We start from the raw sequence: 13,950 nt of genomic DNA, 5'->3' as shown, positions 1-13,950 counted from the left end.
TTTAAATTTGAAAACCTCGCAAATCCTAACCAGGACCTAAATCCATAGTCCAAGCAACTACTTTCCTCTTCTATCCACTCCTCAGTTCCCATCAGTTCAAGAGATTTCTTGTTATTTCTTAAATATAAAAAAATATAGTTTCCACATAGGGATGACTGGTTTCTTTATCCTCCTTCCTGACATCAGAACAATTTCTTAAGTAGATTTACTTAATTATTTCCCCAGAAAGAATTCATTCTGTGAGAAATGGAGCTGTTATCTATAGACAGACTTCTAAGATGTTCTCAAATACAGTATTGCCCAGACTCTTGGTGTATACACATCTTCTCTCAATTATTCAATTAAATAGTAATCTAGGTACTCCTATTACTGAGCAGGACTCAATGGGGCCTTCGCAGGATAGACCTCCACCTACATCTTCCACCTGCCTTTTGTCTACAGAAAAAGCTCAGTCAAAAAATAAATTTAATCATAGAAGTGAGAAAATGCCCAAAGAAAGGAAAACAGTCAAGCAAGACAAAATAATACTTTAGTCATTCAACAAAGTCAAGGACTTTAGTTCTTCCTCAAGAACTACATAGATAATACTCTGGGCCATGTGTTTTCAAGCTGTTTTGCAGACTGAAATTCTCATCAGGTAAAAGATGTTAACTAAATGCCCACAAACAAATAGACCTCAAACCAACTGAAACCAGAAGGTTGATGATGCTGACTTCCAATTAATTCACCACCAACCAATCAGAAGAATGCCCATGAGCTAACCACACCCCACTCCATGAACACTATAAGACTCCTCACTACCGCCTCAGAGTGGGGGGCACAGTTTATACGGCGCTGGCCTGCTGTGGTTTCCTGAATCTGGCAGAGAAATGAAGCTGTTCGTTTCTACTTCACCCAAAACTCTGTCTCCATGATTCAGTTTTTTGCTGGTGTGCAGAGGCCGAATTTAAGCAACACTCCTGAGCAGCAATTCCACAGGTACAATTAAGTTATGAAATCACTGATAAACAAGAACAGAATTGTCCATGTGGGTGTTAACTAATCACACAAATTCTAGGTCTGAATCAGAGTAATGAGAACTTGATGTACACTTTCTGACTTGATGCACCGTTTCTGGCTTGGAGATGAAGAAGGCCTTGCAGCAAGTGATGCTGGTGGAATGTTGGACTGGGGAGCAGCCCCAGCTATCAGTCAGAAAGGAAACCAGAGACCACAGTCCTAAACCTGTAAAAATACTGAATTTTTCTTGAAATATAAATGCTTTGAAATTAAACATGGAATGGAATCTGACTTCTCCCAGAACCTCCAGAAGAACTCAGCCGGAGGGACTCCTCTGAATCAGATTTGTGTTAACTCTGAGCAGACCAGCCATGCGGTACCAGTCTTTTGACCAACAGAAATGGTGAGGTAAGAATTTTTTGCTGTATTAAGCTATTACATTTGTGGTAATTTGTTACTAAGTCATAAAAACACACACACATCTAACATTCAGTCGGCCTACTGCCCTGTAAACAATAAGTTTTTAAGTAATAGCCACATTATAAATCTTGATGACCTTGTGGTAGTTAAACAATTTTAGCAAAATCTTTGTATGTTTATTGCTTGAACACTGTTTTAGTTATTTATTACACTATATTAATATATTAGAGTTGACTTAATCTTTTCCTCATGTGCATCTTTAAATGTTATCATAAATACTGAATTGCTTTTAGCCCTTTTATTTTTGTAACCACTGGAAGAAAAACCAAAACAATTCCAAGCTTTAGCGTTTTTCATGTAATGGAAGTCACCTGATGGCTGGTAAGAATGCCTGGGAGGATCTTCTCTGATAAATCTGCAGTAATAGTTTTCAGGTGACTATTTTGGGTCTGCAATTAAAATGTATTTCTGTCTCTGTGCCTCAATTCCTTTACTGTGTAATTTCTGGACAGAAAAAATAGTAAGAAAAATTTTAGACTTAATATAAATTATACACTTCTTGTGTTTAGCTGATAGTTTCATCCAAAATTCTGCATGTTTTGTAGATGGAATTTATACTAATGGTACTCAGTGTTATGATTATACCTATTTATTGCTCAGATTTAATTTTAAATATGGTGATAACAGGTATTAGACTTGTTTTAAATGTACTGTTTCGTCATGGATGCCGCATAGAAATTACAGACTTCTTGTTATGAAAGACACATGAAAGATGGAGTTTCCAAACTTTACTGGAAGACCCTCCAAAAACAGTTGTGATGGGAGAGATGCTAGCATACATTGTATTTATGTATTCAGAGTATTTTTGAATCCTATTTGAAATTGGAATTTTCAAATCAATGCTTGAAAGCAAGCAAGGGTGGTTAGTAGTTCTGATAATGACACAAGATTGTGACATGTAGTCCTAGTCATTTTAGACTCAGTATCTGGATCTTAATATTTTCAAAAAGAAGGAAAGCGTCCTAATATAAAAACATAGGCTGACATCAAAACTTTTCAATATTTTCCAGATTATAAAATTAAGTTCTGAACAGTTTTCTGTACAGTTTCCAAGGTGTGAAGTGTCCAGTTATCTATTAAAATTGAGGGGTTTTTTTTGTTTAACTGTTTTGTATCATTGTCTATCACTTTAGCAACTGAGGATGTTATTTAGGGAACAATGAATAGACAAAAATGAGTAGGCTAGCAGTGTCCTTTATAGTTAAACATACAGCAAAAAAAAAAAAAAAAAAAAAAATCCTAGACAGAATAGCAAAAAATACCTAAACATATAACAGATTATAAATACAAATGCCAATCAGATAGCCAGAATTCAGGTATTTAAAATATACTGATAAATAATTCTGTGCAATGTTGCTTTTAAAGCTCAGCTCTGCCCTACTATAATAAATGCAGGGAGCCACTGAGAGGTCAATTAAAGTTGAATAACTAAGCCCCAGTCCAGCATTTTGAGGGCATCGAGGTTATAGTTTACTACTTATTAAAAGCAGTTCATTAAACAATTTAGAGTAATGTCTTGGAGTTTTGTTGGTGGCTATTAGTATTACTGACTGTGAAGCAGCTGCTTGATTTAATTCAAAAACACTTGTTCTTTTCATTTACAAGAAAAATTAGCACCTACACTCTTGCCAATAAATTAGACATTGTACCTATTCTGAAATGAGAACCACTAAATACTGATTGTAATTAGAGCAGATAACCTATCACACTTGCCTAAGGCTTTTTGTTCTGGTGCTTACCTTCATCTTTGCAAATACAAGGAACTGATGTATCTTTGATATCAAAGTTCCCTGGTAAATGTCACATTTTTTTTAGTAAACACCTGATGGAGTAATGCATCAAATAATACTAGTCCTTGTATATTGAAGGGAGTTCCACTGTGTGTCAGAGCATAGTTGAGCAATATAACATACTTTAATGAAGATTCACTACAGAATTAGTAATGTAAATGTATAAGGCATGGTCTCATTCATATGGCTGCTTTAAACCCATAAGAACACAACTTTTGATTAATAGTGTGTTTACATGCTTTCAAAAACCAATATAGGAATAACTATATTTTTTTTAGTAGTGAATGAGTAAAATGACTTTTTGAAATTTCTTACCAGCCATCTTCCTAACCCTCTCCCCGTCCGCCAACCCACACACCACACACATTTGGCAGAAAAAGGCAAGGTCTATACTAGGAAGATAGGACAATATTTAGAACTAATTTTCTAAACGTACTGTAATGTATTACCAGTTTGTTCTCATTCATTTAAAATCTACTAGCTAGGCTGGTCAATATGAAGTAGCTTAGATATTTATATGTAGCAATACCTGGAGTGATGCTTTAGAGGCATTCTAAAAATGAAGGTGACCAAAGATTTTGGTGTGAATGTCTGAATCCAGACTCTCTAATAAGTACAAAAATAAAATTCATATATTCAGTTGTTTAAACTACTTTTAAAATTTAAATATAAATAACTACAATGAATTTCCTACTAACAGTATACTTATTTATCAATACTCAGTTCTTCCTCACCAAACACAGCCTATACCCGGCACCTGTCTTTCACTTCGGCCCGATCATTAACTGGGATGGGGGGTAGATTGGAATCAATCCAGGCAGAAATCAGGCTAGGTCTGCATTTTGTTGATTATTCAGGCTACTTGCAGTGTGCTTACGATGTTGTTGTAGGATGGACCTAGTGTGCAGCAGAGTTGTTTGTATCTCCTCTCCTCCTGTGAGGAAACATCCAGGCTGGGCTGAGGTGATGCACCTTTGCTGCTGCTGTTGTAGCCAATCACCCCCACATACCTATTCCATGGAAGCAGGCTATGGTCAGTTGCTTTTCCCCTGACTTTTTTCCTGAATACCAAATGGGCATTTAAGGAGAAGAAGATGCAGAGTCCTTTTGTGAGGAATTGTAAGCAGTTGCATGATGTCATAGTGTCCCATACTTAGCTTTTAGCATTTTGTCTAAACTTCAGCTGACTTCTCTCCCTCCTGGATGGTGCCTTACATCACTGTTGACCACACTGTGTAGAAGTGAATATGGTCTCTACCTGAAAGCTTGTTTCTTCCTGGAATTGAGGCAAATGTTTGTCCTAGAACTCAAGCATTTTGATGACTTCAAGAAAAGCACTAACTTTATGTTACTCTGATTTTGTTTCAAAGTGGGGAATGATATTCTTTCCAATTTTCTGTATTCTAGACAGAAACTACCTATGCATTTTGGTCATTTGATCCCTTACCGCAGTCCCTTGAAAGGCTTTTTTTTTTTTTTTTTTTTTTTGTCTTTTTTGTCCTTTTTTTTGTTGTTGTTGTTGTTGTTGTTGTTGCTATTTCTTGGGCCGCTCCCGCGGCATATGGAGGTTCCCAGGCTAGGGGTTGAATCGGAGCTGTAGCCACCGGCCTACGCCAGAGCCACAGCAACGCGGGATCTGAGCCGTGTCTGCAACCTACACCACAGCTCACGGCAACGCCGGATTGTTAACCCACTGAGCAAGGGCAGGGACCGAACCCGCAACCTCATGGTTCCTAGTCGGATTTGTTAACCACTGCGCCACGACGGGAACTCCCCTTGAAAGGCTTTTGAGGTAATTCAGGATTTCATCCAGAATTCATACTAAAGTGACTCTCGGTCTGTTTATAAATCAGTAAATATTAAATAGTCCCGTGGTGATTTTAATGCTCATAAAAATTTAAATATTGGCTTTATATATAATAGAGAATTTTTTAAATATGTAACAATTATGTGCTTTTATTAACTTTTTAATGTTAGGTTGTTTTACATGGAAACATAATGCAAATTAGAAGAATCACAAATACCAAGTTCCATTCACTTAAAGAAAGAAATGACAGTTAACACTGTAATATTAATTTCATAAGATTTTTACAAAATTGACTCACTTGAAATGATAGCTTAGCTGAAATATCCTATTTCTCTTCAGATATATTATACAGTGACCAAGTCGTTACAATGGAGATTAATACTTTGCACATTTTATGTAAAGACACCACCATAGCACTTCTAACAATATTTCTATTGCTTTTATCTATTTTATTGAATCAACTCAGGACTACTCTATGGCCTCATATTACCTAATCATTCTTATTCCTCACAATTCTCTTTATATTAATAACAGTCAAAACGTATTTTTCTTGGATTTCTTGCTGTGGCAAAATGGGATTGGCAGCATCTTGGGAGCAGGGGACGCAAGTTCCATCCCTGGCTCTGTACAGTGGGATAAAGATCTAACTTTGCAGCAGCTGCAGCTTAGGTGGCAACTGCAGCTCAGATCTGATCCCTGGCCAGGAACTTCATATGCTGTTCCCAAAACATATTTTTATTAATCCAAATGTATGCTTTTAATTTCTGTTGTGTATCACTGTTACATGTTCTACATTCTTTCTCTTCCCTATCATTATTCTTTTCATCTTTTTATTTTTTCTAATATTTTCTTTCAGGATTAATCTAAATTCCTAACCTATTTCATGAATCTTATTCCATTCTATATTCATCTTGATTCACATGGCTAGAGTACCACTTTATTGTTCTATAGTTGTTAGTTTCTAATGAGTGATCTAATGTGGCATTTTCTCCAGTTTTTGAAGTGTTAGTCTCTTGTGCAGAAGAATGCGAGACTTCTAAAGAGTAAGTAATGCATACATATTCATTAAACATAATTTGCTAAAATTGGTACAATACTCAGCACCACTTATTAGCCAATAATTAATTGACAGTCATTAGTTAATTATGTAGTCAATTATATAAACATTTTAATTGTTTTATGAAAAAATCTGTGCCTAGACACATAATTAATCAGTCATTGCAACAAAGTCAAATTCAAAAAAATCTAATTTGTAAGAGTGCATTTATGACATATCATGTTCTGAATCATTACATGTTTATTATTTTCAGTCACTGATTTAGAGACATTCATATAACCACCATTTGTGAATAGGAAAAATAATCTTGACTACTGTCTCTAGATATTCCCATTCTTCAGCTCATTGAACTTTGTGCATTAGAACTAAAGTTTAAACATCAAGTGTTCTATCTAATAGAGTCCAGTGGGAAATTATAACAAGGCATTAAAATAATAGAAGCAAACTCAATTTCTTTCAAAGAATCATTCTTTAAAATTTAAGAAATTGCATTTAAAACACTTTGATAAGTATTTGAATACCAAATCACAAATTACCTTCTCCTAAAGTTTACTTAATATTTTATTAAACCCACTTCTATATAGATACTTGCATATTTACCTCACTGATTTTTTTTTGCATTTTCTTTTTAATAAGCTTTTTTAAAATTTTCCTATAGTCAGATTTTAGAATGTTTTGAAAATAGAGTTCCTATATATTTCAAGCCCATTTTACCTTATTGTAACCTCTTAAAAAGGTAGAAACATTTTTTCCCAAATATCTATTACACCATAAAAACAGATTCTAATATAAGTTTCTGTGAAAGGAAATGTTTGAAATTTTTAAGCTATGGCTTTGTCTTTATATGAATATAGTACTTGCACAAATATACAAAATGCATACTTGCAAATAACTAATGTTAGGCTTAATGTGCACTTGATAAGGATAGTTAAATAAAATGTATTTAAAAAAAGTCAATCATATAGGCCTTAAATTTTTTTCCCAAGGTTTAATTTACTGCTTTATAATGTATTTTATGAGGTTCAATTGTAATTGCATTGTAAAAATCTTAGAGGTAGAGATTTGCAGGTTAGGGAATGGGGGGGACAGGGAAATGTTGAGTAAGGGTCAGAAAAACCCACTTTTTCTGGCTTTAAAGATGGAAAAGGGGTCATGTGCCAAGAAATGCACTAGAACTCTAGAGGCTACAAAATGCAAAGAAGCAAATTCTCCCCTATAGCCTCCAGAAAGAAAAACAGTTCTGCAACAGTTTAATTTTAGCTCAGTGAGATGCATGTCAAACTTCTCACCTGCAAACAATAAGATAATAAATTTGTGTCATCTTAAATTTCTAAGTTTATAGTAATTTTTAGTAACATTAGGAAACTAATACACTCCCTCATTTAATCATCTAAAATTAGTGTGGAAAGAGTGAAATAAGTTTCAAGAAAAATTCTATTTTATTGCTATGGTCAGCTTGACTTGACATTGGAGTGCTTTTGGCATTTCATGGATTTCAAGTGAAAATAACCTGACCATCACAGGAGAGCTCACTTACTGCCCATCCATATGGCTGAATGTTTTTCAGCTGCTTGGTCACTGAGTTTCTTTAGGTATGAAGAACTGCCTTTCTACTTTTCATGTCTTAAGTTTTTACTTTTGCCTCTGGTAATCTTAAACCTGATTCAAGGCATCTGTGGGACATTTCTTACTGAAGTAGCACACAGCTAATCGGTAGGAACAATCCCTGTACTCTTGCTCATGCGAGAATGTGAAACTCATAGTAACTTGACAGTTTGCCCAATAATCATGTGACCTCCTACTTCAGCATTCTGCAGAGTCAATCCTGCGAGTGGTCAGTTTGGATTATGGAGGAAATTCTTATATGTTGTTTTAAGATCAAGTCAAATATTGAAATATACCAGTTAGGAATGACTTGGGTTATAAACTGACAGATTTGTGGTTATTAAAAGCATTTAATTGTTTTATATAATTAAGACATCAGAGATAGGAAATGGCATACTAGACACAGTGCCACAATGTGGCACCTATTCTTAGAGTTCCCGCTGTGGCTCAGCAGGTTATGAACCTGACTAGTATCCATGAGAATGGATTAAGACATCAGAGATAGGAAATGGCATACTAGACACAGTGCCACAATGTGGAACCTATTCTTAGAGTTCCCGCTGTGGCTCAGCAGGTTATGAACCTGACTAGTATCCATGAGAATGTGGGTTTGACCCCTAGCCTTGCTCACTGGGTTGAGGATCAAGCTTTTCCATGAACTGTGGTGTAGGTCGCCAGCATGGCTCAGATCCATGTTTCTGTGGCTGTGGTGCAGGCAGGCAGCTGTGGCTTCAACTCAATCCCTGGCCTGGAAACTTCCATATGCCTCAGGTGTGGCCCTAGAAAGCAAAAAATAAATAAAACCTAGTTCTTTTAATTATTTCATTCACCTGTACATGTGGCCTTTGTTTTACCTTTTGGGTTTCCTGTCTCCAGAAAAAGCAACATTGTTTTTAGAAAATAGGCAGGAAAAATAGGTGAATAAGATTGGAAACCAGAATAATTTTAAGTATCTGCCTTTGTTGCCAGGAAACTGAATATACCCCAAAACCCATTTGTTGTTCCACGAGAATTCCTTTTGGGGATTCACTGACAATAACTAAGCAATTTGACTGCTTTATCAGATAATGAATGAATATTTTAAAATTTTAATTGAGAGTGAATTAAAGTTTATGCCTATATAATGGCTAATTTTGTAGCGAATACCAAAGGATAAAAATATAAAGGAATAATAATTTTGATTAACTCATCATAAAATTATTTAAAAGGTACAAATACAATGTTTTAAAATATGTGATATATGGATTGGATAGACCATGCACTCCATAAGGAAAAGTCCCCAAATAAGATCAGGAAAAATGTTACATGTTCATCTTTTTAAGATACTATAAAAAGGTGAGACCAAAATTCATTATTCATGGATTTCCACATATTCAAAACACTGTCATTATTATTTTGTGATGAATAGAGTAACAGTTATAGCATCAAGGACACATATAAAATGCCTTTTCTCCAAATTAGCTTTTATCAAGTTGACTATAGCTCCAAGTCATACAGTAGTTTAGGAGAGATGATTTATATAGACTCCAGTAATAGTCTTGCTGTCCTGGATACCAATCAGTAGTCTTTTTTTATATTCACTTTATCATTTATGCTGATATGCAAACAAAGATCATTGTATAAATTTATAAAGGGATAGTTCTTTTGGCATATTAAAATAATGCTTTTAAAAGAATGTTCAACTTGAGTAAAGCATATTTTAATGACGTGATAGAATCAACTGTGGTTGAAATAACAGACACATCTATCTCCTCTACCTCCTTATTTAAATATTCCTCTTCCAAGAAACTTCCTCACTAATTCTTTGCGACTTTGAACTATTATCTACTGAATGCAACTGAGGGCAGATTTTAAATTTTTTTAGATTTTGGTAGTGATAATGAAAATAAGCTTTGTATATTTAACATCTAAACAATAAGATTATGCTCTCTAAATTAGTTTAGCATATTTTTAAGGCTGTGAAGTAGTATGGTGGGGGAAAAAAGGAAAGGGAAAAATTGAAGAGATTGGGAAGTTATTCACCTAGCTACTAAAATATATATCATGTTTTCTTGACCTCCCCTGTTCAAATGCTTAATCTTTATTCAGACAAACCTCTTAAAAGAGATCTTTTGTTCTTATTGTTTGCTTAAAATACATTCTTAATAATTAACTATTAAAAATCAAATCAATATAAGTTTTTTCTACATGAAAATAAAGTAGGAGTATATGGAAAAGGATCTATGTCTACATATATATGTGACTAGTTATATCTCCCTATAAATCTATATATAATATCTATCTACATATATAAATGATTAGTTACTGTCATTATTTTGCAAAATAATTTTTAAGTATTAGTATTTTTCATATGATCCAAAATATTCTAGGCTCCTCCATATAACTTTAGGTTTATTTATGAAAAAAAATGTAAAATAATGGCTGTTTCAAAGATCTATTCATTAAAGTAATAACTTCATTTAAACTATAGGAATTTTACTTATATTAAAAAATATAAAATCATTTTCAGAAAGACCAATACAATGGAGATGAAACAAATGAATGAACAAAATACCTAGTATTCTCTATGTATGGAAATATGGAATATTTGAAAACTATTTCATAAAGTAACTTCCACAGGTCTCAGGAAATACAAATTAATACTTCTAAAAATTGTATACACCCTGTGCTGGTAGAAATCACCACAAACTCATGATTAAAGCTGAAAACAACTCCAAAAGATACGGTGGTGAAACTTTCAAGTCCAGATGAGCAAGTGACTGGACACTTTCGCTATAGTAGATTTGACCTCGTCCCATCGTATGTGAAAGCTTGAAATAATTTGACAACATGCTTGAAATAATTTGTATATCAGGAAGGGAAATGTGTCTGATACTAAATCTGTGATGGAGGATTGCACAGAAGCATTGAGAAAGCTCTCTCTTCCTCTCCTTCTCTCACCCATATTTATTGTAAAGTACTTCTCATTTTCAAATATCAAAGGAATCCAAAAGTAGATAAAGAAAAAAGTAAGGCTAACTTCTAATTTTACCACTCAAGGATATCTTGTATTTCAAAAATGCTCCAGATTATAATCTTCACTCCTTCTCTCTCTCCCCCGCCATTTCACACATACCCACATTTTCATGAATTTTTTTACAAATATTTATGATGCATGTACAGAAACTCTGGTTTGTTTCTGATGATGATGGCACTGATAGATCGCATTTTAAATTGCAGAATATGAGATATATTTTTTATTCTTTTTTTTCTTTCTTTTTTTTTTTTTGGTCTTTTCGCCAGTTTTTTGGGCCGCTTCCCGCGGCATATGGGGGTTCCCAGGCTAGGGGTCTAATCGGAGCTATAGCCGCTGGCCTACACCAGAGCCACAGCAACGCAGGATCCGAGCCACGTCTGCAACCTACACCACAGCTCACGGCAATGCCGGGTCCTTAACCCACTGAGCAAGGCCAGGGATCGAACTCGCAACCTCATGGTTCCTAGTCGGATTCGTTAACCACTGAGCCACGACGGGAACTCCCTATTTTTTAATCTTAAACATATTCTTGATAAGGCTATTTTACTTCCTGTCATATTCATTTTCCTAAGTGACTGTTTCACATTTTTCTTGACTACTCCAACACACCTTGAACTCTTCCTTACTCTTAGCTGATGCATTTGCCTCATAATGAATTGAGAATATATAAATAAGCATTCAATAATTATTTAATGATCTGTCTTTCTACCACCCAATCTATCAACAAATCAGCATCCATATCTGGGAAGTCTTTGTACCTTCTCTTAATATTTTTGTGAACCTGAAACTGCTCTTAAAGTATTCCCCAAAAAGTCTGGAAAGGCTGTATTTTGGCTGAATATTAAGTGGCAATATTCTTTTTACATTTTCCCCCATTTCTTAAGCTTCTACGAACTCACTGATAATGCTTACATTCTCTGTAAAGTTAAAGGCATGTAGAATGTATATACTGACAATTCTATAAGTACAAAGACACACTTCACCTATTTCACTGTCAGACATAAGACACAAGCAATAAAATGTGCAATCTATTCACTCAACATGAAACTTTGGCTCCCATTCTCTTAACAGTATGTTCATTGAGTTTCTTTATGTTCATTGAGTTTTTTTATCAGACCTATCTTTTCCAAACTTGTGAGGTGCTCATGTTAAAATCCAAACCTTATTAATGCTACCACTTTTTAATTTTCACCCCACTTTTTAATTTTCACCCTACGTTATGTTCTAAGTATGATCCCATCTCAACACTATATATTTCCTCTCCTATAAATCCTTCACATGAAAGTATATATTACAAAAAGCATGTGAGCAAGCCTCATACCTGTGTCTGGATATATGTTTGCTACCCCTGTTCTCTGAGGGTTATAAATTCTAGCCACCAATGTATGAAACTGAAAACCAAGGCCACTATGAGGGAGCCTGTGTCCTGTTCCAAGCTCTGCAACTTTATAAACTAACCAGATGGTGCCATTTCAATACGCTAGTTTTTACATCCACAAAATAGAAATAAAATTTTTATTTAAAAAAAGGCATGAATACAAAAATGAGACATTTAAAAAATTAATCTCAAACTGGATCTTTCATTAATCAGATTGAAACAAGAGCAAATGGTCAGTGAAATGGTGAAAACTCCTGTAATGCTGTAACATCTCCTGCAGTAGATTAGAATGAGCCACATATTGAAAGGGAAGCTTTGGTTTATGCAGGAGCTCTAACTTGAATGACATGAGTGTAATATTTAAAGATGGTGTATATCTGCCTACTAAGGGGTCAAATAAAGGGGCTTTGGATTGGCATATGCACACTGAGGTGTATAAAATTATTGGCTGGTAGGGACCTGCTGTGTAGCACAGCAAACTCTACCCAGTATTCTGTGATAATCTATGTGGAAAAAGAGAATGTATATGTGTATATGTATGATTGGGTCACTTTATTGTACAGCAGAAATTATCACAACCTTGTAAATCAACTACAATAAAACTTATTTTTTACGAAGAGAATTATATGTTCACATGACCCTATAAAGCATGCCTTGAGAACAGGAGGGCTTGGATGGCGGACGCATTCATTTCCTACAACTATGAGGCAAACTATGTTGAGAACTGGGAACAAAATTATATCATGAGAATGGTAGATTGCCGAGGCTAGCTCAGGAGGTTAGGGCTGAAGAACGGGTGCTGTGGAACTTAAGGGAAAAGTTAATATAAAGCAAGACAGAGACATTTATCTTAATTAAAGGTGTGAACAGGGGACTCAAGATCTCAGGGACCAAGAGTGCTGCCTCAAGAAATCACACTGCTTTTATTGTGCTCTTTGGGAGTACATCAAGTGAGGAGGGGGCTATAGGTGCAGGATATGGGGGGGGTTGTTTTTTTATTTTTTTGTTTTTTTAACAATCAGTAGCATTTGAGGAAGCTTGGCATTAACTATGCACAGCATCTAGAGAATCATCACTGTGCTTCCTCAAAGGACATGCCTGTCTGCGGCACCCCTGCGTGCCTAGGTTTGCACCTTGGTTCTCTTTGCTAATGCATATTCTAACAACCGCTCATAAACCACTTGGGACCATGAGGTTTCTTTCTCTTAAGAGGACATATGCTGTGCAAACGACGTGCCAATCTGCACAGGTCTGGCATGCCTAGACCAATACATTATGTCCTCTTTCAGCTGACCATATGAATAACTTATGCCTTTAGGTCTTTGTTCTTAAGCTTTTAAGTCATTCACCAGCACTGTGACTGTTTTTCAAGCAGGAAAATGGGGTAAAGTAAAGCAGGACAAGATGGAGCTTTCAGCAAATAGACTAAAAAAATATTGTAGAAACATGTCTCACGACAGAAGATTAAACTGAATTTTCTACCTCCAGTGCCCTTGTATGGTAAAGTAAGAGTTCCAAGAGATGGGCACTTAAAACTAGAATGAGGGATTATCTGAGCATTTAAATATTGATATCAGTATCTATATTTCAATTTGTAGATTAGCACCAGATGAAGTTACAATGGGGTGGGAACTATTTGTAATACTGAGGTTTGATGATGACTATGATGACTGATGGTGATAGATTATGGAGATATACTTTTATTTAAAAACTGAGGAATATGCCAAAATCTTTAAAATATCTATACAATAGATAATAATACCTACTTCATGGATAGAAACTTCATACATACTTCATAGATAGAAAAAGCAAAGTTCC

General features: G+C 35.1%; 1 long non-coding RNA gene across 4 annotated transcripts in view; it reads left to right on the top strand.

Annotated features, from left to right (window-relative positions):
- Positions 1-812: 812 nt before the first annotated feature.
- Positions 813-13,950, top strand: part of LOC110262156 (uncharacterized) — a 58,464-nt gene continuing 45,326 nt past the window's right edge. For 2 of the 4 annotated variants that reach the window (XR_014812972.1, XR_014812971.1), the window contains exons 1-2: positions 813-978; positions 1,301-1,407. This is a non-coding gene — a long non-coding RNA (uncharacterized LOC110262156). Of the gene's footprint in view, positions 979-1,057; positions 4,177-13,950 lie in introns of those variants that run through there. The other 2 variants (XR_014812970.1, XR_002346787.2) reach the window with 2 other exon arrangements.

The sequence above is a fragment of the Sus scrofa genome, chromosome 8 (genome assembly GCF_054392235.1).
Source record: "Sus scrofa isolate SSC_HxYL_T2T_F1_AM1 chromosome 8, Sscrofa_HxYL_maternal_Yorkshire_Landrace_v2.0, whole genome shotgun sequence".
Classification (NCBI taxonomy): domain Eukaryota; kingdom Metazoa; phylum Chordata; class Mammalia; order Artiodactyla; family Suidae; genus Sus; species Sus scrofa.
Note: the sequence above shows the minus strand (reverse complement) of the source record. Positions and strands in the feature narration are given on the sequence as shown.